Genomic DNA, 19,376 nt, shown 5'->3' with positions numbered 1-19,376 from the left:
CCAGACAATTTTCCATGCACACTCTGGGCTGGGGGGCAGTCAACCACCAGTACACACAGCAGAACCTAAACCCATACCATTATTGCTAAGCAGCAAGACAGGGGCCCATTGCACTCCCACGGGGCCTTTTTAAATGCAATCCATAACCCGGATTTGCCAGGAACCCTTCTTACTCCTCCTACTTGCATGTGACACTGGGCTTAGGATCTGCATAGGAAACACACACACAAGCACACACCTACCTTTGTTGCCTGCAGATGCCTCCTTGGCTGTCCCCAAACGGTATCAAACCAACACCCACGGGAAGCTGTAAGCATAGAGGACATGCCTGCACCCCATTGGACTTACCTGTGTGGGTTAAATCCGGGTTATTTGACAACCTATGGCGGTGATGGTTCTGCTCAGGCAGAGCAGTGCTGATGCTCCTCATAAAGCTGTCGCTGCTGTGAAGGTTCTAGGTGACATCACAAATCCCTATGGTTACATACACAACAAAGCTGGGTTGTTGTTGTTTACACTCTGCAAGGCCTGTGGAAGTGAGTGACATCATAGCACTGTAGTTCTGAGGGTTCTAGATGGATGCAACAATCTCCTGTTGCTTCTATGAAGGCCATAATAGACGACATCACCAAACAGCTCCATAGTCACATACACAGCAAAGGAGAGATGTTGTTTACACCTAGTGATGTCAGTGGTATTGAGTGACATCACAGCACAGTGCTAAGGCTCCTGGGCCTGGACACAGCAGCGGCTGCAATATCTCAACGGAGAATACGTTTATATATATGTGTGTGTGTGCGCGTATATATATATATATATATATATATATATATATATATATATATTTCTCCGCCGAAATCACTTTTAAACCCATTTCCACCTTTTTTTCCCTTCTCTTCCTCTTACTTTTTTTTCACGTTTTTTTACGTTTTTCTCCTTTTCGCCTCTTTTCTGGGCGTATTATTCTTCTTTTTCTTCTTTTTTTTCGTCTAATGCATACCCCATCAGTGCAGCAATGCTTATTCAATACCGCCAGCAGATGGAGACACTGGGGGATAATTTTCTAAGGATTTATACTGATTTTTCCTGTCTGAATTTGTCGCACAGAAAGTTGCAGGCCAAATATGTGTGACATTTCTGCGACTTTAGCTTCTAGAGCATTTTTACAACATTATACATAGGTGCTGAATACATAAAAAGCGACTGTTCAGCGACAGACAAGTCGCATCGGCTGAAAGTAGGCCAGAATGTCAGTCCATGTTGGAGCAGGTTTAGATACAGTCTAAAGTATAGATCTCAAAGTCTGTGCACAGAATTTAGCAAGGGCCTCGCACCTTCTGATGCATCAGGTAGGTGCACAATAGCATAGCCTAACCCTCTGTACTTTGGTCTATATTGATGCGGGACATAGACAGCCAGCTGATGACCAATCCATTAGTGCAATGGATGGCTGGAAGCATTTGTCTTTGCCTTTGCAATACCACAGAAGCAATGCATGGTCAATGTACAGCAATGACACACCTGTGTGAACAGCCAGGAGACCCCCCCCCCCCCCCCCATGTTATGTTACATAGTTACATAGTTAGTACGGTCGAAAAAAGACATATGTCCATCAAGTTCAACCAGGGAATTAAGGGGTAGGGGTGTGGCGCGATATTGGGGAAGGGATGAGATTTCATATTTCTTCATAAGCATTAATCTTATTTTGTCAATTAGGAACATTCAGCACCCACCCGCTATCAAGGCAGCTGCCTATCATGTCATGCCCTACCTGCACAGGTGTGCTGGCTACTCAAATGATCCAATTAAGGAGGCCATTTAGTCAGCAGCAGCAGAAGTCCTGTGCCTGGACGCTCCAACAGCGGCCAGACACAAGCAGAAGCAGAAGCAGCAGAAGCAGCAGCAGCACCACCTTTTGTTTTTTGGCTGCAGCAGCAGCAAGGCCCACAGGGCTGGCTAGCTGGCTAGCCAGCAAGCAGGTAGCAATGAAAGTAGGAATCTTTCTTTTTAACCCTGTAAGGGGGTGGTGCACTGTACCCGAAGATACTGCCATATCGGGTCAATGCATAGGGCGACGGAAGCAAGCTTCGAAATCGGCCCCCGTTCTCAAAAATCCATTTAATATATGGTCCCCAGATAGGGGACGTATCAGATATTAAACTGATAAGAACAGATACTACACTTGATCTTAGCCAAAAGGCCGAGAAGCGATAACCGTGAAAGGGGCGGGCCCAACAAGGTGCCCTTCATGGGCACTATCACTGCTTGCTGTCAGGGAGGCTGCCAGACAATTTTCCATGCACACTCTGGGCTGGGGGGCAGTCAACCACCAGTACACACAGCAGAACCTAAACCCATACCATTATTGCTAAGCAGCAAGACAGGGGCCCATTGCACTCCCACGGGGCCTTTTTAAATGCAATCCATAACCCGGATTTGCCAGGAACCCTTCTTACTCCTCCTACTTGCATGTGACACTGGGCTTAGGATCTGCATAGGAAACACACACACAAGCACACACCTACCTTTGTTGCCTGCAGATGCCTCCTTGGCTGTCCCCAAACGGTATCAAACCAACACCCACGGGAAGCTGTAAGCATAGAGGACATGCCTGCACCCCATTGGACTTACCTGTGTGGGTTAAATCCGGGTTATTTGACAACCTATGGCGGTGATGGTTCTGCTCAGGCAGAGCAGTGCTGATGCTCCTCATAAAGCTGTCGCTGCTGTGAAGGTTCTAGGTGACATCACAAATCCCTATGGTTACATACACAACAAAGCTGGGTTGTTGTTGTTTACACTCTGCAAGGCCTGTGGAAGTGAGTGACATCATAGCACTGTAGTTCTGAGGGTTCTAGATGGATGCAACAATCTCCTGTTGCTTCTATGAAGGCCATAATAGACGACATCACCAAACAGCTCCATAGTCACATACACAGCAAAGGAGAGATGTTGTTTACACCTAGTGATGTCAGTGGTATTGAGTGACATCACAGCACAGTGCTAAGGCTCCTGGGCCTGGACACAGCAGCGGCTGCAATATCTCAACGGAGAATACGTTTATATATATGTGTGTGTGTGCGCGTATATATATATATATATATATATATATATATATATATATATATATATATATATATTTCTCCGCCGAAATCACTTTTAAACCCATTTCCACCTTTTTTTCCCTTCTCTTCCTCTTACTTTTTTTCACGTTTTTTTACGTTTTTCTCCTTTTCGCCTCTTTTCTGGGCGTATTATTCTTCTTTTTCTTCTTTTTTTTCGTCTAATGCATACCCCATCAGTGCAGCAATGCTTATTCAATACCGCCAGCAGATGGAGACACTGGGGGATAATTTTCTAAGGATTTATACTGATTTTTCCTGTCTGAATTTGTCGCACAGAAAGTTGCAGGCCAAATATGTGTGACATTTCTGCGACTTTAGCTTCTAGAGCATTTTTACAACATTATACATAGGTGCTGAATACATAAAAAGCGACTGTTCAGCGACAGACAAGTCGCATCGGCTGAAAGTAGGCCAGAATGTCAGTCCATGTTGGAGCAGGTTTAGATACAGTCTAAAGTATAGATCTCAAAGTCTGTGCACAGAATTTAGCAAGGGCCTCGCACCTTCTGATGCATCAGGTAGGTGCACAATAGCATAGCCTAACCCTCTGTACTTTGGTCTATATTGATGCGGGACATAGACAGCCAGCTGATGACCAATCCATTAGTGCAATGGATGGCTGGAAGCATTTGTCTTTGCCTTTGCAATACCACAGAAGCAATGCATGGTCAATGTACAGCAATGACACACCTGTGTGAACAGCCAGGAGACCCCCCCCCCCCCCCCATGTTATGTTACATAGTTACATAGTTAGTACGGTCGAAAAAAGACATATGTCCATCAAGTTCAACCAGGGAATTAAGGGGTAGGGGTGTGGCGCGATATTGGGGAAGGGATGAGATTTTATATTTCTTCATAAGCATTAATCTTATTTTGTCAATTAGGAACATTCAGCACCCACCCGCTATCAAGGCAGCTGCCTATCATGTCATGCCCTACCTGCACAGGTGTGCTGGCTACTCAAATGATCCAATTAAGGAGGCCATTTAGTCAGCAGCAGCAGAAGTCCTGTGCCTGGACGCTCCAACAGCGGCCAGACACAAGCAGAAGCAGAAGCAGCAGAAGCAGCAGCAGCACCACCTTTTGTTTTTTGGCTGCAGCAGCAGCAAGGCCCACAGGGCTGGCTAGCTGGCTAGCCAGCAAGCAGGTAGCAATGAAAGTAGGAATCTTTCTTTTTAACCCTGTAAGGGGGTGGTGCACTGTACCCGAAGATACTGCCATATCGGGTCAATGCATAGGGCGACGGAAGCAAGCTTCGAAATCGGCCCCCGTTCTCAAAAATCCATTTAATATATGGTCCCCAGATAGGGGACGTATCAGATATTAAACTGATAAGAACAGATACTACACTTGATCTTAGCCAAAAGGCCGAGAAGCGATAACCGTGAAAGGGGCGGGCCCAACAAGGTGCCCTTCATGGGCACTATCACTGCTTGCTGTCAGGGAGGCTGCCAGACAATTTTCCATGCACACTCTGGGCTGGGGGGCAGTCAACCACCAGTACACACAGCAGAACCTAAACCCATACCATTATTGCTAAGCAGCAAGACAGGGGCCCATTGCACTCCCACGGGGCCTTTTTAAATGCAATCCATAACCCGGATTTGCCAGGAACCCTTCTTACTCCTCCTACTTGCATGTGACACTGGGCTTAGGATCTGCATAGGAAACACACACACAAGCACACACCTACCTTTGTTGCCTGCAGATGCCTCCTTGGCTGTCCCCAAACGGTATCAAACCAACACCCACGGGAAGCTGTAAGCATAGAGGACATGCCTGCACCCCATTGGACTTACCTGTGTGGGTTAAATCCGGGTTATTTGACAACCTATGGCGGTGATGGTTCTGCTCAGGCAGAGCAGTGCTGATGCTCCTCATAAAGCTGTCGCTGCTGTGAAGGTTCTAGGTGACATCACAAATCCCTATGGTTACATACACAACAAAGCTGGGTTGTTGTTGTTTACACTCTGCAAGGCCTGTGGAAGTGAGTGACATCATAGCACTGTAGTTCTGAGGGTTCTAGATGGATGCAACAATCTCCTGTTGCTTCTATGAAGGCCATAATAGACGACATCACCAAACAGCTCCATAGTCACATACACAGCAAAGGAGAGATGTTGTTTACACCTAGTGATGTCAGTGGTATTGAGTGACATCACAGCACAGTGCTAAGGCTCCTGGGCCTGGACACAGCAGCGGCTGCAATATCTCAACGGAGAATACGTTTATATATATGTGTGTGTGTGCGCGTATATATATATATATATATTTATATATATATATATATATATATATATATTTCTCCGCCGAAATCGCTTTTAAACCCATTTCCACCTTTTTTTCCCTTCTCTTCCTCTTACTTTTTTTTCACGTTTTTTTACGTTTTTCTCCTTTTCGCCTCTTTTCTGGGCGTATTATTCTTCTTTTTCTTCTTTTTTTTCGTCTAATGCATACCCCATCAGTGCAGCAATGCTTATTCAATACCGCCAGCAGATGGAGACACTGGGGGATAATTTTCTAAGGATTTATACTGATTTTTCCTGTCTGAATTTGTCGCACAGAAAGTTGCAGGCCAAATATGTGTGACATTTCTGCGACTTTAGCTTCTAGAGCATTTTTACAACATTATACATAGGTGCTGAATACATAAAAAGCGACTGTTCAGCGACAGACAAGTCGCATCGGCTGAAAGTAGGCCAGAATGTCAGTCCATGTTGGAGCAGGTTTAGATACAGTCTAAAGTATAGATCTCAAAGTCTGTGCACAGAATTTAGCAAGGGCCTCGCACCTTCTGATGCATCAGGTAGGTGCACAATAGCATAGCCTAACCCTCTGTACTTTGGTCTATATTGATGCGGGACATAGACAGCCAGCTGATGACCAATCCATTAGTGCAATGGATGGCTGGAAGCATTTGTCTTTGCCTTTGCAATACCACAGAAGCAATGCATGGTCAATGTACAGCAATGACACACCTGTGTGAACAGCCAGGAGACCCCCCCCCCCCCCCCCCCCATGTTATGTTACATAGTTACATAGTTAGTACGGTCGAAAAAAGACATATGTCCATCAAGTTCAACCAGGGAATTAAGGGGTAGGGGTGTGGCGCGATATTGGGGAAGGGATGAGATTTTATATTTCTTCATAAGCATTAATCTTATTTTGTCAATTAGGAACATTCAGCACCCACCCGCTATCAAGGCAGCTGCCTATCATGTCATGCCCTACCTGCACAGGTGTGCTGGCTACTCAAATGATCCAATTAAGGAGGCCATTTAGTCAGCAGCAGCAGAAGTCCTGTGCCTGGACGCTCCAACAGCGGCCAGACACAAGCAGAAGCAGAAGCAGCAGAAGCAGCAGCAGCACCACCTTTTGTTTTTTGGCTGCAGCAGCAGCAAGGCCCACAGGGCTGGCTAGCTGGCTAGCCAGCAAGCAGGTAGCAATGAAAGTAGGAATCTTTCTTTTTAACCCTGTAAGGGGGTGGTGCACTGTACCCGAAGATACTGCCATATCGGGTCAATGCATAGGGCGACGGAAGCAAGCTTCGAAATCGGCCCCCGTTCTCAAAAATCCATTTAATATATGGTCCCCAGATAGGGGACGTATCAGATATTAAACTGATAAGAACAGATACTACACTTGATCTTAGCCAAAAGGCCGAGAAGCGATAACCGTGAAAGGGGCGGGCCCAACAAGGTGCCCTTCATGGGCACTATCACTGCTTGCTGTCAGGGAGGCTGCCAGACAATTTTCCATGCACACTCTGGGCTGGGGGGCAGTCAACCACCAGTACACACAGCAGAACCTAAACCCATACCATTATTGCTAAGCAGCAAGACAGGGGCCCATTGCACTCCCACGGGGCCTTTTTAAATGCAATCCATAACCCGGATTTGCCAGGAACCCTTCTTACTCCTCCTACTTGCATGTGACACTGGGCTTAGGATCTGCATAGGAAACACACACACAAGCACACACCTGTAAGCATAGAGGACATGCCTGCACCCCATTGGACTTACCTGTGTGGGTTAAATCCGGGTTATTTGACAACCTATGGCGGTGATGGTTCTGCTCAGGCAGAGCAGTGCTGATGCTCCTCATAAAGCTGTCGCTGCTGTGAAGGTTCTAGGTGACATCACAAATCCCTATGGTTACATACACAACAAAGCTGGGTTGTTGTTGTTTACACTCTGCAAGGCCTGTGGAAGTGAGTGACATCATAGCACTGTAGTTCTGAGGGTTCTAGATGGATGCAACAATCTCCTGTTGCTTCTATGAAGGCCATAATAGACGACATCACCAAACAGCTCCATAGTCACATACACAGCAAAGGAGAGATGTTGTTTACACCTAGTGATGTCAGTGGTATTGAGTGACATCACAGCACAGTGCTAAGGCTCCTGGGCCTGGACACAGCAGCGGCTGCAATATCTCAACGGAGAATACGTTTATATATATGTGTGTGTGTGCGCGTATATATATATATATATATATATATATATATATATATATATATATTTCTCCGCCGAAATCACTTTTAAACCCATTTCCACCTTTTTTTCCCTTCTCTTCCTCTTACTTTTTTTTCACGTTTTTTTACGTTTTTCTCCTTTTCGCCTCTTTTCGGGGCGTATTATTCTTCTTTTTCTTCTTTTTTTTCGTCTAATGCATACCCCATCAGTGCAGCAATGCTTATTCAATACCGCCAGCAGATGGAGACACTGGGGGATAATTTTCTAAGGATTTATACTGATTTTTCCTGTCTGAATTTGTCGCACAGAAAGTTGCAGGCCAAATATGTGTGACATTTCTGCGACTTTAGCTTCTAGAGCATTTTTACAACATTATACATAGGTGCTGAATACATAAAAAGCGACTGTTCAGCGACAGACAAGTCGCATCGGCTGAAAGTAGGCCAGAATGTCAGTCCATGTTGGAGCAGGTTTAGATACAGTCTAAAGTATAGATCTCAAAGTCTGTGCACAGAATTTAGCAAGGGCCTCGCACCTTCTGATGCATCAGGTAGGTGCACAATAGCATAGCCTAACCCTCTGTACTTTGGTCTATATTGATGCGGGACATAGACAGCCAGCTGATGACCAATCCATTAGTGCAATGGATGGCTGGAAGCATTTGTCTTTGCCTTTGCAATACCACAGAAGCAATGCATGGTCAATGTACAGCAATGACACACCTGTGTGAACAGCCAGGAGACCCCCCCCCCCCCCCCCATGTTATGTTACATAGTTACATAGTTAGTACGGTCGAAAAAAGACATATGTCCATCAAGTTCAACCAGGGAATTAAGGGGTAGGGGTGTGGCGCGATATTGGGGAAGGGATGAGATTTTATATTTCTTCATAAGCATTAATCTTATTTTGTCAATTAGGAACATTCAGCACCCACCCGCTATCAAGGCAGCTGCCTATCATGTCATGCCCTACCTGCACAGGTGTGCTGGCTACTCAAATGATCCAATTAAGGAGGCCATTTAGTCAGCAGCAGCAGAAGTCCTGTGCCTGGACGCTCCAACAGCGGCCAGACACAAGCAGAAGCAGAAGCAGCAGAAGCAGCAGCAGCACCACCTTTTGTTTTTTGGCTGCAGCAGCAGCAAGGCCCACAGGGCTGGCTAGCTGGCTAGCCAGCAAGCAGGTAGCAATGAAAGTAGGAATCTTTCTTTTTAACCCTGTAAGGGGGTGGTGCACTGTACCCGAAGATACTGCCATATCGGGTCAATGCATAGGGCGACGGAAGCAAGCTTCGAAATCGGCCCCCGTTCTCAAAAATCCATTTAATATATGGTCCCCAGATAGGGGACGTATCAGATATTAAACTGATAAGAACAGATACTACACTTGATCTTAGCCAAAAGGCCGAGAAGCGATAACCGTGAAAGGGGCGGGCCCAACAAGGTGCCCTTCATGGGCACTATCACTGCTTGCTGTCAGGGAGGCTGCCAGACAATTTTCCATGCACACTCTGGGCTGGGGGGCAGTCAACCACCAGTACACACAGCAGAACCTAAACCCATACCATTATTGCTAAGCAGCAAGACAGGGGCCCATTGCACTCCCATGGGGCCTTTTTAAATGCAATCCATAACCCGGATTTGCCAGGAACCCTTCTTACTCCTCCTACTTGCATGTGACACTGGGCTTAGGATCTGCATAGGAAACACACACACAAGCACACACCTACCTTTGTTGCCTGCAGATGCCTCCTTGGCTGTCCCCAAACGGTATCAAACCAACACCCACGGGAAGCTGTAAGCATAGAGGACATGCCTGCAACCCATTGGACTTACCTGTGTGGGTTAAATCCGGGTTATTTGACAACCTATGGCGGTGATGGTTCTGCTCAGGCAGAGCAGTGCTGATGCTCCTCATAAAGCTGTCGCTGCTGTGAAGGTTCTAGGTGACATCACAAATCCCTATGGTTACATACACAACAAAGCTGGGTTGTTGTTGTTTACACTCTGCAAGGCCTGTGGAAGTGAGTGACATCATAGCACTGTAGTTCTGAGGGTTCTAGATGGATGCAACAATCTCCTGTTGCTTCTATGAAGGCCATAATAGACGACATCACCAAACAGCTCCATAGTCACATACACAGCAAAGGAGAGATGTTGTTTACACCTAGTGATGTCAGTGGTATTGAGTGACATCACAGCACAGTGCTAAGGCTCCTGGGCCTGGACACAGCAGCGGCTGCAATATCTCAACGGAGAATACGTTTATATATATGTGTGTGTGTGCGCGTATATATATATATATATATATATATATATATATATTTCTCCGCCGAAATCACTTTTAAACCCATTTCCACCTTTTTTTCCCTTCTCTTCCTCTTACTTTTTTTTCACGTTTTTTTACGTTTTTCTCCTTTTCGCCTCTTTTCTGGGCGTATTATTCTTCTTTTTCTTCTTTTTTTTCGTCTAATGCATACCCCATCAGTGCAGCAATGCTTATTCAATACCGCCAGCAGATGGAGACACTGGGGGATAATTTTCTAAGGATTTATACTGATTTTTCCTGTCTGAATTTGTCGCACAGAAAGTTGCAGGCCAAATATGTGTGACATTTCTGCGACTTTAGCTTCTAGAGCATTTTTACAACATTATACATAGGTGCTGAATACATAAAAAGCGACTGTTCAGCGACAGACAAGTCGCATCGGCTGAAAGTAGGCCAGAATGTCAGTCCATGTTGGAGCAGGTTTAGATACAGTCTAAAGTATAGATCTCAAAGTCTGTGCACAGAATTTAGCAAGGGCCTCGCACCTTCTGATGCATCAGGTAGGTGCACAATAGCATAGCCTAACCCTCTGTACTTTGGTCTATATTGATGCGGGACATAGACAGCCAGCTGATGACCAATCCATTAGTGCAATGGATGGCTGGAAGCATTTGTCTTTGCCTTTGCAATACCACAGAAGCAATGCATGGTCAATGTACAGCAATGACACACCTGTGTGAACAGCCAGGAGACCCCCCCCCCCCCCCCCCCCATGTTATGTTACATAGTTACATAGTTAGTACGGTCGAAAAAAGACATATGTCCATCAAGTTCAACCAGGGAATTAAGGGGTAGGGGTGTGGCGCGATATTGGGGAAGGGATGAGATTTTATATTTCTTCATAAGCATTAATCTTATTTTGTCAATTAGGAACATTCAGCACCCACCCGCTATCAAGGCAGCTGCCTATCATGTCATGCCCTACCTGCACAGGTGTGCTGGCTACTCAAATGATCCAATTAAGGAGGCCATTTAGTCAGCAGCAGCAGAAGTCCTGTGCCTGGACGCTCCAACAGCGGCCAGACACAAGCAGAAGCAGAAGCAGCAGAAGCAGCAGCAGCACCACCTTTTGTTTTTTGGCTGCAGCAGCAGCAAGGCCCATAGGGCTGGCTAGCTGGCTAGCCAGCAAGCAGGTAGCAATGAAAGTAGGAATCTTTCTTTTTAACCCTGTAAGGGGGTGGTGCACTGTACCCGAAGATACTGCCATATCGGGTCAATGCATAGGGCGACGGAAGCAAGCTTCGAAATCGGCCCCCGTTCTCAAAAATCCATTTAATATATGGTCCCCAGATAGGGGACGTATCAGATATTAAACTGATAAGAACAGATACTACACTTGATCTTAGCCAAAAGGCCGAGAAGCGATAACCGTGAAAGGGGCGGGCCCAACAAGGTGCCCTTCATGGGCACTATCACTGCTTGCTGTCAGGGAGGCTGCCAGACAATTTTCCATGCACACTCTGGGCTGGGGGGCAGTCAACCACCAGTACACACAGCAGAACCTAAACCCATACCATTATTGCTAAGCAGCAAGACAGGGGCCCATTGCACTCCCACGGGGCCTTTTTAAATGCAATCCATAACCCGGATTTGCCAGGAACCCTTCTTACTCCTCCTACTTGCATGTGACACTGGGCTTAGGATCTGCATAGGAAACACACACACAAGCACACACCTACCTTTGTTGCCTGCAGATGCCTCCTTGGCTGTCCCCAAACGGTATCAAACCAACACCCACGGGAAGCTGTAAGCATAGAGGACATGCCTGCACCCCATTGGACTTACCTGTGTGGGTTAAATCCGGGTTATTTGACAACCTATGGCGGTGATGGTTCTGCTCAGGCAGAGCAGTGCTGATGCTCCTCATAAAGCTGTCGCTGCTGTGAAGGTTCTAGGTGACATCACAAATCCCTATGGTTACATACACAACAAAGCTGGGTTGTTGTTGTTTACACTCTGCAAGGCCTGTGGAAGTGAGTGACATCATAGCACTGTAGTTCTGAGGGTTCTAGATGGATGCAACAATCTCCTGTTGCTTCTATGAAGGCCATAATAGACGACATCACCAAACAGCTCCATAGTCACATACACAGCAAAGGAGAGATGTTGTTTACACCTAGTGATGTCAGTGGTATTGAGTGACATCACAGCACAGTGCTAAGGCTCCTGGGCCTGGACACAGCAGCGGCTGCAATATCTCAACGGAGAATACGTTTATATATATGTGTGTGTGTGCGCGTATATATATATATATATATTTATATATATATATATATATTTCTCCGCCGAAATCACTTTTAAACCCATTTCCACCTTTTTTTCCCTTCTCTTCCTCTTACTTTTTTTTCACGTTTTTTTACGTTTTTCTCCTTTTCGCCTCTTTTCTGGGCGTATTATTCTTCTTTTTCTTCTTTTTTTTCGTCTAATGCATACCCCATCAGTGCAGCAATGCTTATTCAATACCGCCAGCAGATGGAGACACTGGGGGATAATTTTCTAAGGATTTATACTGATTTTTCCTGTCTGAATTTGTCGCACAGAAAGTTGCAGGCCAAATATGTGTGACATTTCTGCGACTTTAGCTTCTAGAGCATTTTTACAACATTATACATAGGTGCTGAATACATAAAAAGCGACTGTTCAGCGACAGACAAGTCGCATCGGCTGAAAGTAGGCCAGAATGTCAGTCCATGTTGGAGCAGGTTTAGATACAGTCTAAAGTATAGATCTCAAAGTCTGTGCACAGAATTTATCAAGGGCCTCGCACCTTCTGATGCATCAGGTAGGTGCACAATAGCATAGCCTAACCCTCTGTACTTTGGTCTATATTGATGCGGGACATAGACAGCCAGCTGATGACCAATCCATTAGTGCAATGGATGGCTGGAAGCATTTGTCTTTGCCTTTGCAATACCACAGAAGCAATGCATGGTCAATGTACAGCAATGACACACCTGTGTGAACAGCCAGGAGACCCCCCCCCCCCCCCATGTTATGTTACATAGTTACATAGTTAGTACGGTCGAAAAAAGACATATGTCCATCAAGTTCAACCAGGGAATTAAGGGGTAGGGGTGTGGCGCGATATTGGGGAAGGGATGAGATTTTATATTTCTTCATAAGCATTAATCTTATTTTGTCAATTAGGAACATTCAGCACCCACCCGCTATCAAGGCAGCTGCCTATCATGTCATGCCCTACCTGCACAGGTGTGCTGGCTACTCAAATGATCCAATTAAGGAGGCCATTTAGTCAGCAGCAGCAGAAGTCCTGTGCCTGGACGCTCCAACAGCGGCCAGACACAAGCAGAAGCAGCAGCAGCACCACCTTTTGTTTTTTGGCTGCAGCAGCAGCAAGGCCCACAGGGCTGGCTAGCTGGCTAGCCAGCAAGCAGGTAGCAATGAAAGTAGGAATCTTTCTTTTTAACCCTGTAAGGGGGTGGTGCACTGTACCCGAAGATACTGCCATATCGGGTCAATGCATAGGGCGACGGAAGCAAGCTTCGAAATCGGCCCCCGTTCTCTAAAATCCATTTAATATATGGTCCCCAGATAGGGGACGTATCAGATATTAAACTGATAAGAACAGATACTACACTTGATCTTAGCCAAAAGGCCGAGAAGCGATAACCGTGAAAGGGGCGGGCCCAACAAGGTGCCCTTCATGGGCACTATCACTGCTTGCTGTCAGGGAGGCTGCCAGACAATTTTCCATGCACACTCTGGGCTGGGGGGCAGTCAACCACCAGTACACACAGCAGAACCTAAACCCATACCATTATTGCTAAGCAGCAAGACAGGGGCCCATTGCACTCCCACGGGGCCTTTTTAAATGCAATCCATAACCCGGATTTGCCAGGAACCCTTCTTACTCCTCCTACTTGCATGTGACACTGGGCTTAGGATCTGCATAGGAAACACACACACAAGCACACACCTACCTTTGTTGCCTGCAGATGCCTCCTTGGCTGTCCCCAAACGGTATCAAACCAACACCCACGGGAAGCTGTAAGCATAGAGGACATGCCTGCACCCCATTGGACTTACCTGTGTGGGTTAAATCCGGGTTATTTGACAACCTATGGCGGTGATGGTTCTGCTCAGGCAGAGCAGTGCTGATGCTCCTCATAAAGCTGTCGCTGCTGTGAAGGTTCTAGGTGACATCACAAATCCCTATGGTTACATACACAACAAAGCTGGGTTGTTGTTGTTTACACTCTGCAAGGCCTGTGGAAGTGAGTGACATCATAGCACTGTAGTTCTGAGGGTTCTAGATGGATGCAACAATCTCCTGTTGCTTCTATGAAGGCCATAATAGACGACATCACCAAACAGCTCCATAGTCACATACACAGCAAAGGAGAGATGTTGTTTACACCTAGTGATGTCAGTGGTATTGAGTGACATCACAGCACAGTGCTAAGGCTCCTGGGCCTGGACACAGCAGCGGCTGCAATATCTCAACGGAGAATACGTTTATATATATATGTGTGTGTGTGCGCGTATATATATATATATATATATATATATATATATATATATATATTTCTCCGCCGAAATCACTTTTAAACCCATTTCCACCTTTTTTTCCCTTCTCTTCCTCTTACTTTTTTTTCACGTTTTTTTACGTTTTTCTCCTTTTCGCCTCTTTTCTGGGCGTATTATTCTTCTTTTTCTTCTTTTTTTTCGTCTAATGCATACCCCATCAGTGCAGCAATGCTTATTCAATACCGCCAGCAGATGGAGACACTGGGGGATAATTTTCTAAGGATTTATACTGATTTTTCCTGTCTGAATTTGTCGCACAGAAAGTTGCAGGCCAAATATGTGTGACATTTCTGCGACTTTAGCTTCTAGAGCATTTTTACAACATTATACATAGGTGCTGAATACATAAAAAGCGACTGTTCAGCGACAGACAAGTCGCATCGGCTGAAAGTAGGCCAGAATGTCAGTCCATGTTGGAGCAGGTTTAGATACAGTCTAAAGTATAGATCTCAAAGTCTGTGCACAGAATTTAGCAAGGGCCTCGCACCTTCTGATGCATCAGGTAGGTGCACAATAGCATAGCCTAACCCTCTGTACTTTGGTCTATATTGATGCGGGACATAGACAGCCAGCTGATGACCAATCCATTAGTGCAATGGATGGCTGGAAGCATTTGTCTTTGCCTTTGCAATACCACAGAAGCAATGCATGGTCAATGTACAGCAATGACACACCTGTGTGAACAGCCAGGAGACCCCCCCCCCCCCCCCATGTTATGTTACATAGTTACATAGTTAGTACGGTCGAAAAAAGACATATGTCCATCAAGTTCAACCAGGGAATTAAGGGGTAGGGGTGTGGCGCGATATTGGGGAAGGGATGAGATTTTATATTTCTTCATAAGCATTAATCTTATTTTGTCAATTAGGAACATTCAGCACCCACCCGCTATCAAGGCAGCTGCCTATCATGTCATGCCCTACCTGCACAGGTGTGCTGGCTACTCAAATGATCCAATTAAGGAGGCCATTTAGTCAGCAGCAGCAGAAGTCCTGTGCCTGGACGCTCCAACAGCGGCCAGACACAAGCAGAAGCAGAAGCAGCAGAAGCAGCAGCAGCACCACCTTTTGTTTTTTGGCTGCAGCAGCAGCAAGGCCCACAGGGCTGGCTAGCTGGCTAGCCAGCAAGCAGGTAGCAATGAAAGTAGGAATCTTTCTTTTTAACCCTGTAAGGGGGTGGTGCACTGTACCCGAAGATACTGCCATATCGGGTCAATGCATAGGGCGACGGAAGCAAGCTTCGAAATCGGCCCCCGTTCTCAAAAATCCATTTAATATATGGTCCCCAGATAGGGGACGTATCAGATATTAAACTGATAAGAACAGATACTACACTTGATCTTAGCCAAAAGGCCGAGAAGCGATAACCGTGAAAGGGGCGGGCCCAACAAGGTGCCCTTCATGGGCACTATCACTGCTTGCTGTCAGGGAGGCTGCCAGACAATTTTCCATGCACACTCTGGGCTGGGGGGCAGTCAACCACCAGTACACACAGCAGAACCTAAACCCATACCATTATTGCTAAGCAGCAAGACAGGGGCCCATTGCACTCCCACGGGGCCTTTTTAAATGCAATCCATAACCCGGATTTGCCAGGAACCCTTCTTACTCCTCCTACTTGCATGTGACACTGGGCTTAGGATCTGCATAGGAAACACACACACAAGCACACACCTGTAAGCATAGAGGACATGCCTGCACCCCATTGGACTTACCTGTGTGGGTTAAATCCGGGTTATTTGACAACCTATGGCGGTGATGGTTCTGCTCAGGCAGAGCAGTGCTGATGCTCCTCATAAAGCTGTCGCTGCTGTGAAGGTTCTAGGTGACATCACAAATCCCTATGGTTACATACACAACAAAGCTGGGTTGTTGTTGTTTACACTCTGCAAGGCCTGTGGAAGTGAGTGACATCATAGCACTGTAGTTCTGAGGGTTCTAGATGGATGCAACAATCTCCTGTTGCTTCTATGAAGGCCATAATAGACGACATCACCAAACAGCTCCATAGTCACATACACAGCAAAGGAGAGATGTTGTTTACACCTAGTGATGTCAGTGGTATTGAGTGACATCACAGCACAGTGCTAAGGCTCCTGGGCCTGGACACAGCAGCGGCTGCAATATCTCAACGGAGAATACGTTTATATATATGTGTGTGTGTGCGCGTATATATATATATATATATATATATATATATATATATATATATATTTCTCCGCCGAAATCACTTTTAAACCCATTTCCACCTTTTTTTCCCTTCTCTTCCTCTTACTTTTTTTTCACGTTTTTTTACGTTTTTCTCCTTTTCGCCTCTTTTCTGGGCGTATTATTCTTCTTTTTCTTCTTTTTTTTCGTCTAATGCATACCCCATCAGTGCAGCAATGCTTATTCAATACCGCCAGCAGATGGAGACACTGGGGGATAATTTTCTAAGGATTTATACTGATTTTTCCTGTCTGAATTTGTCGCACAGAAAGTTGCAGGCCAAATATGTGTGACATTTCTGCGACTTTAGCTTCTAGAGCATTTTTACAACATTATACATAGGTGCTGAATACATAAAAAGCGACTGTTCAGCGACAGACAAGTCGCATCGGCTGAAAGTAGGCCAGAATGTCAGTCCATGTTGGAGCAGGTTTAGATACAGTCTAAAGTATAGATCTCAAAGTCTGTGCACAGAATTTAGCAAGGGCCTCGCACCTTCTGATGCATCAGGTAGGTGCACAATAGCATAGCCTAACCCTCTGTACTTTGGTCTATATTGATGCGGGACATAGACAGCCAGCTGATGACCAATCCATTAGTGCAATGGATGGCTGGAAGCATTTGTCTTTGCCTTTGCAATACCACAGAAGCAATGCATGGTCAATGTACAGCAATGACACACCTGTGTGAACAGCCAGGAGACCCCCCCCCCCCCCCATGTTATGTTACATAGTTACATAGTTAGTACGGTCGAAAAAAGACATATGTCCATCAAGTTCAACCAGGGAATTAAGGGGTAGGGGTGTGGCGCGATATTGGGGAAGGGATGAGATTTTATATTTCTTCATAAGCATTAATCTTATTTTGTCAATTAGGAACATTCAGCACCCACCCGCTATCAAGGCAGCTGCCTATCATGTCATGCCCTACCTGCACAGGTGTGCTGGCTACTCAAATGATCCAATTAAGGAGGCCATTTAGTCAGCAGCAGCAGAAGTCCTGTGCCTGGACGCTCCAACAGCGGCCAGACACAAGCAGAAGCAGAAGCAGCAGAAGCAGCAGCAGCACCACCTTTTGTTTTTTGGCTGCAGCAGCAGCAAGGCCCACAGGGCTGGCTAGCTGGCTAGCCAGCAAGCAGGTAGCAATGAAAGTAGGAATCTTTCTTTTTAACCCTGTAAGGGGGTGGTGCACTGTACCCGAAGATACTGCCATATCGGGTCAATGCATAGGGCGACAGAAGCAAGCTTCGAAATCGGCCCCCGTTCTCAAAAATCCATTTAATATATGGTCCCCAGATAGGGGACGTATCAGATATTAAACTGATAAGAACAGATACTACACTTGATCTTAGCCAAAAGGCCGAGAAGCGATAACCGTGAAAGGGGCGGGCCCAACAAGGTGCCCTTCATGGGCACTATCACTGCTTGCTGTCAGGGAGGCTGCCAGACAATTTTCCATGCACACTCTGGGCTGGGGGGCAGTCAACCACCAGTACACACAGCAGAACCTAAACCCATACCATTATTGCTAAGCAGCAAGACAGGGGCCCATTGCACTCCCACGGGGCCTTTTTAAATGCAATCCATAACCCGGATTTGCCAGGAACCCTTCTTACTCCTCCTACTTGCATGTGACACTGGGCTTAGGATCTGCATAGGAAACACACACACAAGCACACACCTACCTTTGTTGCCTGCAGATGCCTCCTTGGCTGTCCCCAAACGGTATCAAACCAACACCCACGGGAAGCTGTAAGCATAGAGGACATGCCTGCACCCCATTGGACTTACCTGTGTGGGTTAAATCCGGGTTATTTGACAACCTATGGCGGTGATGGTTCTGCTCAGGCAGAGCAGTGCTGATGCTCCTCATAAAGCTGTCGCTGCTGTGAAGGTTCTAGGTGACATCACAAATCCCTATGGTTACATACACAACAAAGCTGGGTTGTTGTTGTTTACACTCTGCAAGGCCTGTGGAAGTGAGTGACATCATAGCACTGTAGTTCTGAGGGTTCTAGATGGATGCAACAATCTCCTGTTGCTTCTATGAAGGCCATAATAGACGACATCACCAAACAGCTCCATAGTCACATACACAGCAAAGGAGAGATGTTGTTTACACCTAGTGATGTCAGTGGTATTGAGTGACATCACAGCACAGTGCTAAGGCTCCTGGGCCTGGACACAGCAGCGGCTGCAATATCTCAACGGAGAATACGTTTATATATATGTGTGTGTGTGCGCGTATATATATATATATATATATATATATATATATATATATATATATATATTTTCTCCGCCGAAATCACTTTTAAACCCATTTCCACCTTTTTTTCCTTCTCTTCCTCTTACTTTTTTTCACATTTTTTTACGTTTTTCTCCTTTTCGCCTCTTTTCTGGGCGTATTATTCTTCTTTTTCTTCTTTTTTTTCGTCTAATGCATACCCCATCAGTGCAGCAATGCTTATTCAATACCGCCAGCAGATGGAGACACTGGGGATAATTTTCTAAGGATTTATACTGATTTTTCCTGTCTGAATTTGTCGCACAGAAAGTTGCAGGCCAAATATGTGTGACATTTCTGCGACTTTAGCTTCTAGAGCATTTTTACAACATTATACATAGGTGCTGAATACATAAAAGCGACTGTTCAGCGACAGACAAGTCGCATCGGCTGAAAGTAGGCCAGAATGT

General features: G+C 45.9%; 8 non-coding genes across 8 annotated transcripts; all 8 read right to left on the bottom strand.

Annotated features, from left to right (window-relative positions):
* Nucleotides 1-2,021: 2,021 nt before the first annotated feature.
* LOC130326498 (U2 spliceosomal RNA) lies at nt 2,022-2,212 on the bottom strand. The gene has a single exon (XR_008871091.1). It is a non-coding gene; the product is annotated as a U2 spliceosomal RNA (small nuclear RNA).
* A 2,102-nt stretch (nt 2,213-4,314) lies between these two features.
* LOC130326497 (U2 spliceosomal RNA) lies at nt 4,315-4,505 on the bottom strand. The gene has a single exon (XR_008871090.1). It is a non-coding gene; the product is annotated as a U2 spliceosomal RNA (small nuclear RNA).
* A 2,101-nt stretch (nt 4,506-6,606) lies between these two features.
* Nucleotides 6,607-6,797, bottom strand: LOC130326495 (U2 spliceosomal RNA). The gene has a single exon (XR_008871088.1). It is a non-coding gene; the product is annotated as a U2 spliceosomal RNA (small nuclear RNA).
* A 2,025-nt stretch (nt 6,798-8,822) lies between these two features.
* On the bottom strand, nt 8,823-9,013 carry LOC130326494 (U2 spliceosomal RNA). Its single transcript, XR_008871087.1, has one exon. It is a non-coding gene; the product is annotated as a U2 spliceosomal RNA (small nuclear RNA).
* A 2,087-nt stretch (nt 9,014-11,100) lies between these two features.
* On the bottom strand, nt 11,101-11,291 carry LOC130326493 (U2 spliceosomal RNA). Its single transcript, XR_008871086.1, has one exon. It is a non-coding gene; the product is annotated as a U2 spliceosomal RNA (small nuclear RNA).
* A 2,071-nt stretch (nt 11,292-13,362) lies between these two features.
* Nucleotides 13,363-13,553, bottom strand: LOC130326551 (U2 spliceosomal RNA). The gene has a single exon (XR_008871140.1). It is a non-coding gene; the product is annotated as a U2 spliceosomal RNA (small nuclear RNA).
* Nucleotides 13,554-15,646: 2,093 nt separating this feature from the next.
* Nucleotides 15,647-15,837, bottom strand: LOC130326492 (U2 spliceosomal RNA). Its single transcript, XR_008871085.1, has one exon. It is a non-coding gene; the product is annotated as a U2 spliceosomal RNA (small nuclear RNA).
* Nucleotides 15,838-17,860: 2,023 nt separating this feature from the next.
* Nucleotides 17,861-18,051, bottom strand: LOC130326572 (U2 spliceosomal RNA). Its single transcript, XR_008871153.1, has one exon. It is a non-coding gene; the product is annotated as a U2 spliceosomal RNA (small nuclear RNA).
* Between the last annotated feature and the right edge of the window lie 1,325 nt (nt 18,052-19,376).

Source organism: Hyla sarda, unplaced genomic scaffold, assembly GCF_029499605.1.
Source record: "Hyla sarda isolate aHylSar1 unplaced genomic scaffold, aHylSar1.hap1 scaffold_285, whole genome shotgun sequence".
In the NCBI taxonomy this organism is placed as follows: Eukaryota; Metazoa; Chordata; class Amphibia; order Anura; family Hylidae; genus Hyla; species Hyla sarda.
This window is presented reverse-complemented; position numbering and strand designations above follow the sequence as displayed.